Source organism: Myotis yumanensis, unplaced genomic scaffold (genome assembly GCF_028538775.1).
Source record: "Myotis yumanensis isolate MYYU_CA2020_CCGP unplaced genomic scaffold, mMyoYum1.0.hap1 SCAF_2, whole genome shotgun sequence".
NCBI lineage: Eukaryota > Metazoa > Chordata > Mammalia > Chiroptera > Vespertilionidae > Myotis > Myotis yumanensis.
In genome coordinates, this window is record NW_027223753.1 from 36,729,415 (window position 1) to 36,745,194 (window position 15,780).

The window sequence follows — 15,780 nt, forward strand, 5'->3', positions numbered from 1 at the left end:
CATTGTAAAGACCCTGAGTTACCTTGAAAGGTTTTTTATGTGTGAAGGGATGTCATAATTAAGAGATTTGAAGGGATGATCACGATAAATCAATATGAAGCATGGTTTGGGGTGGGAAGAGCTATTGTACTCCTCTGGGTGAAAAATAAGTATGTGAACTCTCTCCCTAGCCTTGTTTTGGTGGTGGTGATTTAAATTGGAGGATATGAAATATGAAGATCCGGCACACCAATTTTAGTGAATTTTCCATAGAGACATTACTATGGAGTTGTACAAGAAACACAGGATCAGTAACAGTTTTGCAATTCTGCTCACTAGGCCTCAGTTTTCATATGTGTGCGACCTTAAGGAATTTATGAGAATATTAAAACAAAGTAAATTTACTATGCCAAAGTCCTTTATTTACAAACAATAGGTCTCCCAAAGGTCATCAGTGATGGCGAACCTTTTGAGCTCAGCGTGTCAGCATTTTGAAAAACCCTAACTTAACTCTGGTGCCGTGTCACATATAGAAATTTTTTGATATTTGCAACCATAGTAAAACAAAAACTTATATTTTTGATATTTATTTTATATATTTAAATGCCATTTAACAAAGAAAAATCAACCAAAAAAATGAGTTCATGTGTCACCTCTGACACACGTGTCATAGGTTCGCCATCACTGCATTAGGTCATGTAGAGAGAATCAGCACTTCCCAAACTTACTTAATTTTTTAAAATTTATTTATTTTAGAGAGAAAGGAAGAGAGAGGGCGAGGGAGAGAAAGAGAGACACATTGATGTGAGAGCAGAACATTGGCTGCCTCCTGCATGTCCCCTATTGGGGATCAAGCCCTCAGGCATGTGCCCTAACCAGGAATTGAACTGCCAATCTTTCTGTGCCCAGGATGATGCCCAGTTAACTGAGCCACACCAGCCAGGCGGCAAACTTATTTAATTTTAAAAATATTTTTTGTGTGGTATGAGAAGGGAGTGATTTTAAGTAAAATATATTTCATTTTAAATTCTATGTATAATTTATTTAATAATACATTGAACAAAATACATTAAAACAAATTTCCTCTTCCTGTTTAACAAATGACACATTAACATGAGATAAATCATTATTTGTCATATTTTAAAATGAATATATATTACAATGTAGAATGAACTTAATTATGTTCATGGCATCAAAATAGATAAGAACTGACTTTTTAACCTTAAATTTGGAATTCTTGTGTTTTTGTATTAAAAACAACAGGTTTTTATAATTGTTCTGTTTTGTTTCTAAATGACAAACTAAAGGGAATGTTTCCAGGCTGCTACTTGAATGCCTATCTCCATAAATAAAACATTGGAAGCATGGATGGTTTATTTCCAATAAAGGAAGATCCTAATAGGACATAACTATCACCACATTTTTATTTTTAATGCTTAAAAAATACTAAGCTATCTCGCCCTGGCTAGTGTTGCTCATTTGGTTGACCTTTGTCCTGTGGACCAAAAGGTTGCTGGTTCGATTTCTAGTCAGGGCACATGTCGAGTTTGGGCTATATCCCTGGTAGGGGGCATGCAGGAAGCAGCTAATTGATGTTCTATTCTCACATCCATGTTTCTCTCTCCCTCACCCTTCCTCTCTCTCTAAAAATCAATTAAAAAAACAAATACTGAGCTATCTTAATGTAGTACCATTTAAGAATCCTGATCAGATAAATTCATTCCTTTACTCGTTTCATCATCAGTGTAGCTAATGTTTCTTGTCTTTAACCAACAGTTCATTATAAGAATAAAAATAATTTTAAACTACTGTGATGTTCAGTGTTCAGATGAAGTTATAACAGTTGAACCACTATAATGTTATGAGCCAGTCTCCTAATTTTTATTAATTCACTTATGTGCAGTAGAAAAAATTTTGGGTATTCTCAAACTATTCTGTTTATAAGGGAGAAAAAAATGTAATAATTATTTTATTAAATGGTTAAAAATATACATATTGAGATAGACATCAGTATTGAATTTAATGATGTGGGCCATTGGGAAATGCTGGCTAGACCACTACTTTTTTCATTGGTTCTAAAGCTAGCCCTTAAAAACACATTTAACCAATAAGTGGCAAAAATAGTCATCATTTATTGTGGAATAAAAGACATCTTTCATGTGAATGGTAATTAAAATAGAAAAATAACGTTAAAACAAAGTTCTTGAATACTGGGACATTTATTTAGAGAAGCATGATCTCATACACAGCTTTTATTTAATGAGCACACAGTGCATCAGATGGTATACTAATTAATCTTCACAGTCCCATAAGGTTGATAATGTTTTTTCATTGCACACATAAGAATACTGAGGCTTTGAAAAATCAAATAACTTTCCTGAGATCATAAAGCTATTAAGTGACAGCAGGATTCAAGCACAGGATTGTCTGACCCCTAAGCCTAGGCTGTTTCAAACACATTCCTGGGCTCTTATGTGGTTGTAGGAATCTAAACTGAATTCGAGCATTTAAAATATTTGTATCATTGTTTCCACTATAAAAGTAATTCATATTTATTGAAAAAAAATTGGTCAAAGGGTATGTACAGTTTTATGGTTCTTGATCCATATTGCCAAATTGCCTTCTATAAAGCACTTGAAGCAGAACATCAGGTGTTGATAGCATTCTGTCTTTAGCATTTAGATACCTTTTGAACATTGAAAGCTTGTGAGATATGGCAGGAATATGCTTTCAGAATACATTGATTTGGGGGAACAAGCAAAAGGCTAGTAGGGATTCAGTATTATTTAAAAATGATGCTGCTCTTAATTCTAACAGCATCTATTATGCATTGAAAACAGCATATATTTCAAGATATTATTATAGAGAGAGAGAGCATACTTGGTATGAATGTGGATTTGTAGATTTTTTTCTGATGCGTAAGGAGCCTGCCATTTAGACTCCACCAGTTTACAGTGTTCTTATAGTACTGCTGTGGCCACACAGGCTGTGTGTACAACTCAAGTGGCACCCACACATATGGATAGCAACGGGTCTACAAAGATCTGTATCCTGTGTACTTGTCAGTGTCTAGCACATAGTAGGGGCTTAGCAAATAGTTGTTGAATGAAAGTTTTTTCAACCCTAGCCAGTTTGGCTCAGTGGATAGAGTGTTGGCCTGAGGACTGAAGGGTCCCAGGTTCGATTCCGGCCAAGGGCATGTACCTTGGTTGCAGTTTCCCCGGCCCTGGTTGGGGTGTGTGCTGTAGGCAACTGATGTTTCTCTCTGTCTGTCCCTCTCCTTTCCACTCTCTCTAAAAATCAGTGGGAAAATATCCTTGGGTGAGGATTAACAACAACATAAAAGTTTTTTCATTTTATACTCTGTAATACTAAGCAACCATTATGCTCTTTTTCCTGCTTCTGAGTTTTGCTTACACTGTTTCTTTTTGCCTAGAATGCTATCCCCCTCCCTTACTATTTAATCTTCATGTGTTACCTTACACCAGGGATTTTCAACTGGTGTGCTGAGGCAGGCAGGCACAGTGGTGTGCCACAAGAAATTATAAAACATGCAATACCTTATTATTTAGTTAGTGACACTGATCACTTTTCCCTGTCAAATAAAAAAAATGAAGCAGCCAATATAGCAATAGCCATCCAATGTGAATTAATCAAAATTATACCTATTTTTTATCATATAGCATATTTTTTGATGTGCCGCAGAATTTTAGTAATTAGTTTATGTATGCCATGAGATGAAAAAGATTGAAAACCACTGCCTTAAACCTTACCTCCTTTTTGAAGCCTTCAGTTACCTTCAGGCAGCCTTGTATACTTTTTTCCATATGCCTTTCCTGTACTTTGTGTATGTCTTGGTTACAACAGTTATTCTGTGGTGGTAGTATGTATGTATGTATGTATGTATGTATTTTTTAGAGAGAGAGAGAGAAACATTGATTTGTTCCACTTTTTTATGCATTCACTGGTTGCTTCTTGTTAGTGCCCTGACTGGAGATCGAACCCACAATCTTGATGTATTGGGAGGACACTCTAATCAACTGGGCTACTTGGCCAGTGCCAGTATTGTTTGTTAGCAAGGCTGGTTGTCTCTCCAGATTGTGAGCTCTCTGGGGGCAAGGACAGTACAGTGTTTTATCAGTTTCATGTCTTACGCACCTAGCATAATGCCTGAGACATAGTAAGAAGATAAATATTTACTCAGTGAAAGAATGTATTTGTAGAGAATTGAATAAGGTGATGTTAACTGAGATGTGAGTTGTAAAAGAGGGCAAAAAAGGTGAACACTCTCCATAGATACCCTGAGGGGGAAAAGAGGTTTGATGGGTAAGAAATGTTGGATCAGATACTAGCCTACATGGTAGTTTTGACCTAAGAAACATGTTTCTGTCCAAAAGAGTTGAGTTGGAGGAGTTATGAAGGAAGCCAAGTGATTTCAAGATGAATTGCAAAACAATATCCCTTTGTATAAATACTGGCAACATACTTGTTTATAATTTGTGGAGGTGTCCTTTCAGAGAATAGAATATTTAAACACAGTAAAGACTCAGTTACAGGTAAATTTAGAGGGGTGGTTAATCATTTAAACATTTTGTTAGCTTTATAAAAAGACCTTTTGTTTTTTTCTTTTTTCTTTGTCTCCAGTTCTGTTTTGTATAAACATTTTTCTTAGCTCTCCAGCATCTTAATGCCTGTTCAATGTCATATTCTCCTTTTCTGAAGGCATTTTTAAAAAGTTTGAATGTTCTTGGTTATGTATTGTCATTTACTTTTCATGGGCCTTGTTACCTTTGGCCAATCATTTCACCTCTTTATGCCTCCATTTTTTAAATCTATAAAATGAAACAGTTGTGTTAAATCCTCTCTGCGATCCCTTCCACCTCTTTAAAAAAAATGTAGTAAAACTTTGGCAAGTTAAAGGAAGGTATTATAGTAGAGTGGGTATGTTCTATTAGTTGTAGTACTTTGGGATTATGGGAAGCTGCTTTTATAACTTTAAATTTTGTATAAACTTAAGCTCTTATTTCCCTGAATATATTACCCAACTTTCATACCAGGAACTATTTAAAGGCATTTTCATATACATCCCATTTACTCCTCAATACCATTTTGTGATTGTCAAGATAGAGGTTTAGCATCAGTTTTACAAATAAGAAAACTGAGAAGTTAATTTATTTTCCTAAGGTCACACAGCTACTAAGTAGCAGAGCCAGGACTAACTACAAGCCCAGTGCTTTTTCCATTACTAACCTGGCTTCTCTGTTTACCATATTCTGTTTCAAAACGTATGCTGAAAGTAAAGAGGAAAATGATGCTAAAGTATTTCGTTGAGTTAGTGATTCCTATGATCTACTCAACAGCTCCATGATTATTGACTTGAATTTTTGTTTTGTTTCTTGGAATAGTTTTGCTGCATGTGCTAAGATGGAAGGGAAGGGTATTTATTTACCTTACCAGGCCATGAACTCTTAAAGATGGAACTCCAGCTTCTTGTCCTTTGGCACATAGTCATTTGCCCCGCTGGCCAGTCCATGAAATGATACATGCAAGAAGTTTGTCTTACCTGCATTATTTGACATCTAGGGATCTCTGAAAGTAGTTGGTGGTTTTTAAAAAAGAAAAGTAACTTCCTACTGTTCATGCCAAATAGTTCATTATATTTATACCCTTGAATACAATATATATTTTAATCCTCACTTAAGGAGTGAGGACATTTTTTTTCATTGATTCTTAGAGAGAGTGGTAGGAAGCGGGGAAGGAGGGGAAGAGAGAGAGAGAGAGAGAAACATTGATTGGTTGCCTCACACATGCGCCCTGCCTGGGGTTGGGGATTGGACCTGGACCTGCAACTCAGGTACATACCATTGACTAGGAATCAAACCTGCAACCTTTTGGTGCGTGGGCCAACATTATAACCACTGAGCATTACTGGCCAGGGTGGTACTATCTTCTTGACTTTTTTCCTCATTTGTGAAATGATTGTGTTTGGGGAAAGAGAACACTAATATATATATTAGTGTTTATCCCTGGAAGTCTGACTTGGTTGAATCAGTAGTAGAAAACATAAGGAAAAAAACTCCCATAAATGAAGGAGGGATTTTCCATGCAGTACTACAAAAATGAGGAGTCAAAGATTGTCCAATATCTGAAATTTCTTGTACCCAATAACTCAAATGCCACTTGTCTGCCTTTCAATCCCATTGTTTAATTTCAAGGCTGGACTTGGGGCTTATATTTTTCTCTGGACATACAGTCTCTTTCTCTAGAGCAGTTCTCAACCTGTGGGTCGCGACCCCTTTGGGGGTCAAACGACCCTTTCACAAGGGTCGCCTAAGACCATCGGAAAACACATATATAATTACATATTGTTTTTGTGATTTATCATTATGCTTTAATTATGTTCAATTTGTAACAATGAAAATACATCCTGCATATCAGATATTTACATTACGATTCATAACATTAGCAAAATTACAGTTATGAAGTAGCAATGAAAATAATTTTATGGTTGGGGATCACCACAACATGAGGAACTGTATTAAAAGGTCGCGGCATTAGGGTCTGCTCTAGAGGGAAATAAGTATTTTAAATATACCTAATAATAAATTTGTGCTTGATTGTTCATTTATTCATTCAAGAAACATTTAGTGTCATTATGCGGTAGGTATTATTTTAGGTTCTGGCAATAACAAAACATAGTGTTTGTTTTATGAAGTTTATATTCTATAATAATAGCTAACATATCTCGAGCAGTTAATATATGCCAATCACTGTTCCATGTGTCTTTCTCTTAGAATTTAATGCTGACAACAATCTTATGATATAGTGACTATTAGTGTCTGCATTTTACAGAGTTTGAAACTGAGGTGCGGGGAGATTAAGTACTTTCCCTAAGGTTTACATAGTTTTTTATAAATGGTAGAGCTAACATTTTAATCTAGGCAGTCTGACTCCCAACCTCACACTTTTCACCACAGTATTACACAGCCCTGCAGAGAGATGTCAATACAAATTTTATTTCTGATTATAAAATTGTCAGCTTTATAATCGTTATAATCACCTGGTTTCTGGCCCAATCTAAAAAAAAAATAAGTAATCTAGGGATTTAAAAAAATGGAGCACTATCAGAGCCAGTTTCTTCTACTGGAGGATTTATCGGTCTTAGGAACCTTTCAGGTGGGAGATGAGATTTTGAGCCTGATTCATGAGTTGGAACTGAGACAGCTACATAAAACCAGGACTTTACATTGCCTATAGCCTCATCGACAAGGTAGACCAAAAAATATCTGCCTGATAGTGTAGGGAGACAAAGAGGCTTGTTTATCTTGGTATGAACTCTGGATAGGAAAAGTCTCTTCTTGAGGATTTACAACCATGAACTTCCTGACCTATGTGTCTGAAACTTAAATTTATATTACTTGTACAAGATTGTGTCTAGTAAGTGAGAAGGGAACATTTACTGAGTAATTAATTACTCCATCAGGCATTATGCTGGGGGGTTTTGTGCTTCATTATAACAACAGCATAATGAGATAAGTACTAATATCCCCATTCTACAAAGGACAAAACTGAAGGTCAGAAAAACTAGGTATTTTGCAGTGTAATACCACTAGAATTCAAATCCAGGTGTAGTATTCTTGCTGCTAACCACAATGCCTCTGGCAAAGTGTCTTCATTTTTGTGCCTCAGTTTCCTTATCTCTAAAATTAAAGATGTAATATTTTTCCTTTCACTTCATAAGGTTATTGTGAGTATCAAATAAAATAAAGAATATGGCTATGCTTTGTTTACTATAAGACATTGTTACCAGCATTATCTATAACGTTTGTTTTTCCTTATAATTAACCAAAAGAGAAACCTCATACTCAGTTATTATAAAGTCCACAAGGTCGGTCTTGATTAAGACAATTTTAATACTTTTTAAAAAACATTTTTTTAGCCAAAACCGGTTTAGCTCAGTGGATGGAGCATCGGCCTGTGGACTGAAGGGTCCCAGGTTCGAGTCCGGTCAGGGGCATGTGCCTGGGTTACGGGCACATCCCCAGTGGGAGATGTGCAGGAGGCGGCTGATCGATGTTTCTCTCTCGTCGATGTTTCTAGCTCTCTATCTCTCTCCCTTCCTCTCTGTAAAAAAATCAATAAAATATATTTTAAAAAAACAAACATTTTTTTAAAAGTATTTTTACTGATTTCAGAGAGGAAGGGAGAGGGAGAGAGAGAGAGAAACATCAATGATGAGAGAGAATCATTGATCGGCTGCCTCTTGCATGCCCCCTTCTAGGGATCAAGCCCGCAACCCAGGCATGTGCCCTTACCAGAATCAAACCTGGTACCCTTCAGTCCACAGGCCGACGCTCTATCCACTGAGCCAAACCAGCTAGGGCAATTTTAATACTTTTTATATCAGATGTAATGGTGCCATGAGGAGAAATAAAATGAGTGATGTGCCCTGATCAGGAATGGAACTGGTGACTTTTTAGTGGCCATAGGATGACACTCAACCAACTGAGCCACAACAGCTGGAATATCCATATTCTTGTTAAAGCAGATGTCTATAAAACTTTCCACTGTAACTTGGAAACAAAAAGGGGTGGGGAAGACTATGAGGTTTTTTGTCTCAACTAAGTGGGACAGACAAAAGACATTTAAGAACTAACTTTCTTTGAACTCGTAGTCTGGAGGGGAGACACCATCTAAACGAATCAAAGTTATACAGTGGATAACGAATAGAACTATATACAAAGTGTAGTGTGATTATATCTACTTGTGTTTTCGTAGATATGTGAAGGACAGCTTTGTGGAGGAGAGGAAATATGTACTGCTTCTTTTAGTATGAGTAGGAATTTGATAGATGGACAGGTATGGAAGGGCATTCTAAGAAGAAGGAACAACATATATAAAAGGGAGGCATAGCTACTATTGCTAACATTCCTTCTCTGAACCTGTTTCCTCAACAAAAATAATTTCAATATAATAATTTGATATATTCAGAGTCATAATGATTGTTTTTGAAAAGACTTTATAAATTGAAACACTAGGCAGATGTTTAATGACAAAGATTCTTTTTATTATTACTTGCTTTTCTTCTCCCCTCCTCCAATATTTGAAAGCCTTGATGTCTCCCCTAGGTAGTATTCTGTCCTCCCCGACTCTGTTCTGTTATATCTAAAGGCGGGAGCAGAAGAGAAGATTTGTGATATACCTAGCTATAGTAGGAGAAATTAGTAGGAGAAATTCATTAATTGCTGATGAGTAACTATTTAAGTTGTGACCTATGCAGTTTAGTTTCAGAGCAGTGACATAATCCATGGAACACAATCCTGCAGACAAAATGTCATTTAGAAATAACTCCAAGTTTTTATTTGCAAAATTTGGAACATTGTGAAGTAGAATAGAGTTCACAGATCTTCTCAAAATTCTCTTTTTCTTTTCTATCTACTTCACTTATACATCATAGCTGCTCCCTTGCCTTTCCACTGAAAACCCTCCCAGTCCATCATTATCAGATGGTAAAACCTCTGGGGAATGTAAGACTAGATAGAGAAAAGGGAGTAAGCAGTAGTGAGAATGGTTAATTTAGGGGGGGAAATGTGTGTACGTATGTACAAACATACACACATTTTCATTCAAACTAAAATTATTGGGTCTAATAAAAATGTCTGTTCTTACTAGTTAAATATATGTTGAAAAATATGCCAATTGTTCATAAAATTGACAATTTTTTTATTATCTTACAATATTTGAAAAACAGAATCATGAACATAGCTTTTTTTCATTTCCCCAAATTTTTATTTTATTTATTCATTAAAAAATATTTTTATTGGTTTTAGAGAGAGGAAGGGAGAGGGCTAGAGAGATAGAAACATTGATGAGAGAGAAATATCAATTGGCTTCCTCGCACATACCCCCCCTAGGGATCGAGCCCACAACCTGGGCATGTGCCCAGACCAGGAAGCAAAATCATGACCTCCTAGTACATAGGCCAACACTCAACCACTAGGCCACATTGACTGGGCCCAAATTTTTTATTTTTGTCTTTTTTTCTATTTTTAATAATTTGATATATTCAGAAGATGATATGAAACATTTATGTAAGCCATGGAACATAGTAGACAAATATCTAAAATCCCAGCATCCAAGTTAAGAAATAGAACAAGACCACTGCCATTTTTCCCCTCTGTGTACCATATTCCTCCATGTCACTCCTCCCCACCCCAAGGTATCCACTATCCTTTTTTATTTTAAACCTTTTCCTTGATCTTCTCTATAGATTTACCAATATATTGTTTTATTTTACTTGTTAATTTTTCCTTTTATTGATTTATTAGGGTAGTACTGGTTAAAAAAAACCACACAGGTTTTAGTTACACAATTCCACGACACTATCATCTGAACACTGTATTGTGTGTTCACATCCCAAGTCATGTTATTTAATTTAGAGATAACTTTCTAATCTTCTGAAATAACTTTTCAGGTAATATCATTTCCTATGCCTAGTTGATGTTTAATTGAAATCTTGCTGTATATGTAGTTTTTATTTAGCTTAGATTAATATTTTATTCTCAGCATTTGACCATGTTGTTAAAAGTTATTCATAAATATACATATTGCTGTGTAATATTCTATAGAGTTGATATACCATAATTTGGTTACCATTTTTCATTATTTTAGACATTTGTATGTATTTATTATTTTCATTATTTTAGACATTTGTATGTATTTATTTTTGATCAGAAAAACTGTGATTAATCTTTTGTTACTCCCTTTTTAAAAAAAATGGATTTTGTGTGTGTGTGTGTGTGTGAGAGAGAGAGAGAGAGAGAGAGAGAGAGAGAGAGAGAGAAATTGACTTGTTCCACTTATTTATGCATTCATTGATTGCTTCTTGTATATGCCCTGACTGGGGATCAAACCTGCAAACTTAGCATATGAGATGACGCTCTACTAATGGAGCTACCCACCCGGGTTACTCTTAATTATTTCCTTTTTTCTCCTCTTTTTCCCTTCCATAAATTACTGGATGAAGAAGTACTGAATCAAGAGTATGGGTGTTTTAAAGATAATTATTAAATCCTTTATATTCAGAAAAATCGTGCTAATTTACACTCTGACCAGCAGTATTTGAGATCACTCTTGGCAAATTTTATTTCAACAATTCACAATGTTGCGATTATATCCTATTTCAGAAAACACCACATTAATCAAAGGACATTAAAGGGCTATGCTGTTCTTTCAGGGTGGAGTTGTTGTTGTTCCTATTTGCATTTGGATATTTTTTCAGCCATTGTTCAGGTACTCTGTCATTCGTCCTGCTGTACTTTGTGATAATTAGAGGGCTTAGTTATCTCTGATCAATCCAAGAGTTTATAATATAAAGTCAGGGTTGACTTTATATTATAGCCATGCTCATAGGTGTGGAATGTTATTTGATTGTGACTTTTAAAAACATATATATATATGTTTATATATATATATTATATATATATATATATATATCAATAATATATATAGTATTGATTTTTTACAGAGAGGAAGGAAGAGGGATAGAGAGTTAGAGCTGTCACTACTAGGGGGTGAAACTTAAATCTGTATAATCTGCTTAGTTCTTTCACCAAAGCTTTAGTTCCTCTTCTGTACTTGCCAAAGCAGACAAACTCTTTATGACCATAACAGATTCCATTGAAGAAATAATCCCTTGCCCTCACCGGTTTGGCTCAGTGGATAGAGCGTCAACCTGCGGACTGAAGGGTCCCAGGTTCGATTCCAGTCGGGGGCCATGTACCTTGGTTGCGGGCACATCCTCAGTGTGGGGTGTGCAGTAGGCAGCTGATCGATGTTTCTAACTCTCTTTCCCTTTCCCTTCCTCTCTGTAAAAAATCAATAAAGTATATTTTAAAAAAAGAAAGAAAGAAATAATCCCTTGCCTAGTTTTGTTAGTGAAATCATGGGAGTGTTAATCACTATTTTGTTTTCTAACTTATTTTTACAATTTCAGACATATAAATAACCCAAATGTTAGCATTTTATTGTGTGCTTTATTGTTCGCTTTCTTCACAAACACACACCACTTTCCCTCCTCTGGTTAACTATTACTTTAAATAAATCTTGGAGTGTGTATGTTGTTGTTTTTTAAACTAATTTCTCCTCCAAAGAAGAGAGTTTTTTTTTAGAAATTGATTTTAAAGAGAAAAACATTGATGTAAGAGAGAAACTTCAATTGGTTGCCTCCTGCATGCGCCAGACCAGGGATTGAACCCTCGACCTCGGTACAGGGAATCGAACCCACCATCTTTTGGTGTATGGGAGGATGCTCCAACCAACTGAGGCAAACAGACCAGGGCTTGGAATTTCTTTTTGAATTGATTTGAGAGAGAGAGAGAGATAAATATCTATTTGTTTTTCTACTTATTTATGCATTCATTGATTGATTTTTGTATGTGCCCTGACCAGGAAGCGAACTGGCAACATCCTAATGCACGAGACGACAGCCAACCAACTGACCCACATCAGCCAGGGCTGACTTTATATTATAGTCATGCTCATAGGTGTGGAATGTTATTTGATTGTAATTTTTAAAAATATATATTTTATTGATTTTTTACAGAGAGGAAGGAAGAGGGATAGGGAGTTAGAAACATCATGAGAGAGAAACATCCATCAGCTGCCTCCTGCACACTCCCACTGGGGATGTGCCCGCAACCAAGGTACATGCCCCCGACTGGAATCGAACCCGGACCCTTCAGTCCACAGGCTGACGCTCTATCCACTGAGCCGAATCGATTAGGGCTGAATCGATTAGGGCTGATTGTGATTTTGATTTGCATTTCCCTGATGATTAATGATATTGAGCATCTTTCCTCAGATTATTGGTCATTTGTATTTTTTTGGAGCAATGTCCTTTCAGACCTTTGCCTATTTTTAATTGTCTTTTTATTCTTGTGTTATAAGAGTTCTTTATACTATATTCTAGATACAAATCCCTTATTAGATATATGGTTTGCAAATATTTTCTCCCATTCTGTGGGTTTTCTTTTCATTGATGATAACTTTGAAACACAAAAGATTTTTATTTATTTATTTATTTATTTATTTAAAAATATATTTTATTGTTTTTTTACAGAGAGGAAGGGAGAGAGATAGAGAGTTAGAAACATCGATGAGAGAGAAACATCGATCAGCTGCCTCCTGCACATCTCCTACTGGGGATGTGCCTGCAACCAAGGTACATACCCTTGACTGGAATCGAACCTGGGACCTTTCAGTCCGCAGGCTGACGTTCTATCCACTGAGCCAAACCGGTTTTGGCGATTTTTATTTTTTTAAAGATCTTTTTACTTGATTTTTTTAAAGAGAGGAAGGGAGAAGGGCGAGAGAGAAACATTGATGTGAGAGCGAGACATTGATCAGCTATTTCCTGCACCTCCCTCCCCGCCCCCCCTGGGGTAAAGCCCACAACCTGGGCATGTGTCCTGACTGGGAATAGAACCAACAACTTCTTGGTACATAGGAGATGCCCAACCAAATGAGCCATACTGGCCAGGGCAAAAGTTCTTTATTTTAATGAAGTTCATTTATCTGTTCCTTTTTTTTTTTTTTTTTAAGGTTGTGCTTTTGGTGTTATATCTAAGAAACCAATTGCTAATCCAAAGTCAGGAAGATTTATATCTGTTTTTTTTGTGTGTGTGTTTTTTTAAGAGCTAATAGTTGTATCTGTTAAATTTAGGTCTTTGATCTCTTTTGAGTTAGTTTTTGTATCTTGTGAGGTAGGACTCTTATCTTCATCCTAAGTATTTTACTCTTAATGCTATTGTAAATGGAACTGTTTTCTTAATTTCATTTTCAGATTATTCATTGTAAGTATATAGAAATATAATAGATATTTTTATATTGATCTTTTATCCTACAACCTTGCTGCATTTATTTTGTTGTTCTGATAGGTGTGGGTTTTTGTTTTTTGTATTATGAGCTCCTTAGGATTTTCTTTATACAAAACTATGTCACCTGCAAATAGAGATAGTTTTACTTTTCCTTTCCAATCTGTATGCTTTTTATTTCCTTTTCTTGCATAATTTTAGGACCTTCAGTGTAATGTTGAATGGAAGTGGTAAGAGAAACATCTTTATCTTATTCCTGATTTTAGAGGGAAAATATTCAGACTTTCAACATTATTGTGATACGAACTGGGTTTGTCATAGGTGACCTTTATCCGGTTAAGGAAGTTCTATAAAAATTTTTATACCTTATCCTGTATTATAAGCATCCTTCTATGTGATTAATATATCTTTAAACTATAATTTTTAATGGCTGCATATTCAGTGATTAAAATGTCACATGTAATATGTGGTTAAGGGCTGTACTCCTGAGTCAGTTTTTAATTTGAAGCCATACTTTGTCACTTACTATGTGTGAAATGCTGAGAAAGATGTTACTTTTCTGAACTGGTTTTCAGTTATACAAAAATGAAGATAATGCTTTACTACTTTGTAAAATTGGGATGAGGATTAAGTGAAATAATAGGTAATGGCCGAAACCGGTTTGGCTCAGTGGATAGAGCGTCGGCTTGCGGACTGAAAGGTCCCAGGTTCGATTCCAGTCAAGGGCATGTACCTGGGTTGCGGGCACATCCCCAGTAGGAGATGTGCAGGAGGCAGCTGATCGATGTTTCTCTCTCATCGATGTTTCTAACTCTCTATCTCTCTCCCTTCCTCTCTGTAAAAAATCAATAAAATATATTTTTAAAAAAAAAGAAATAATAGGTAATGCATGTAAAACACTCAACACAGTCATATTGAAGGCACCTAATGGATGGTAGCTACTATAATCTCTATATATACACTGAGTGGCCAGATTATTATGACCGGCCAGATTATTATGACCACCCAATCAGTACTTTGTTGGGCCACCTTTTGCCTTCAATACTGTGGCGATTCTTCTTGGCATTGACTCCACGAGATGTTGAAAGGTGATGCGAGGAATCTGACACCATGCCTGATGAATAGCACTGTCCAGTTCTGTGAGATTTGATGGTTGTGGAACCAGCTGCCTGATGACTCTTTTAACTTCATCCCACAAATGCTCAATTGGATTGAGATCTGGTGACTGTGGGGGCCACCTAAGCAAGGTAAAGTCTCCCTCATGTTCTTGAAAGCACTCCTGCACAATACGAGCACCGTGGCATGGCGCATTGTCTTATTGGAAGAAGCCATCTCCATTGGGATACGCCATCAACATGATAGGATGAACTTGATCAGCAACGATATTTAGGTATGTTGTGCTATTCAGACGTTTATAATGATCTGGCCCTCTAGCAACTTCAGCGCAAAATTATAGCTAATTTGCCTACAAATATCAGGTGGTCATAATAATCTGGCCACTCAGTGTAAAAGGCTAATATGCTAAGTGTCTGTCTGGGTAATGACATCATGTAGCAATGCCTGGCTTCCTCTCCTTAGCGACAACTAGCCTCCTTGCAGTTTCTTCATTCCAGGAATACAACTTGCTTTATAGCCAGGTGGAAACATTTCACACTGTAACCAAATGTCTGTGAAGTGTTTTCCCATGCCTCATCTCATTTGATCCTCACAGAAGTCCTGGAGTAGGTAGGTAGGAGACTCGGTGGAGTCGTATTTTCTTTTCATTAGCCGGAAAACGGAGATTTAGAAAGTTTAGAATCTTGACCCGACTGAAAAGAATTAAGAAATGGTGGACCTTGAAAATGACTTCAGGTTTCTCACTGCGCAGAATATAGTCAAACATTGCTGCAGTTAAATATTTTACCCTTTGTTCTCCCTGCATGATCTA

General features: G+C 36.2%; 1 protein-coding gene across 2 annotated transcripts in view; it reads left to right on the top strand.

Annotated features, from left to right (window-relative positions):
* ZYG11B (zyg-11 family member B, cell cycle regulator) overlaps positions 1-15,780 on the top strand; it is a 66,348-nt gene that overhangs the window by 2,701 nt on the left and 47,867 nt on the right. The gene's annotated exons all lie outside the window — the stretch shown is intronic.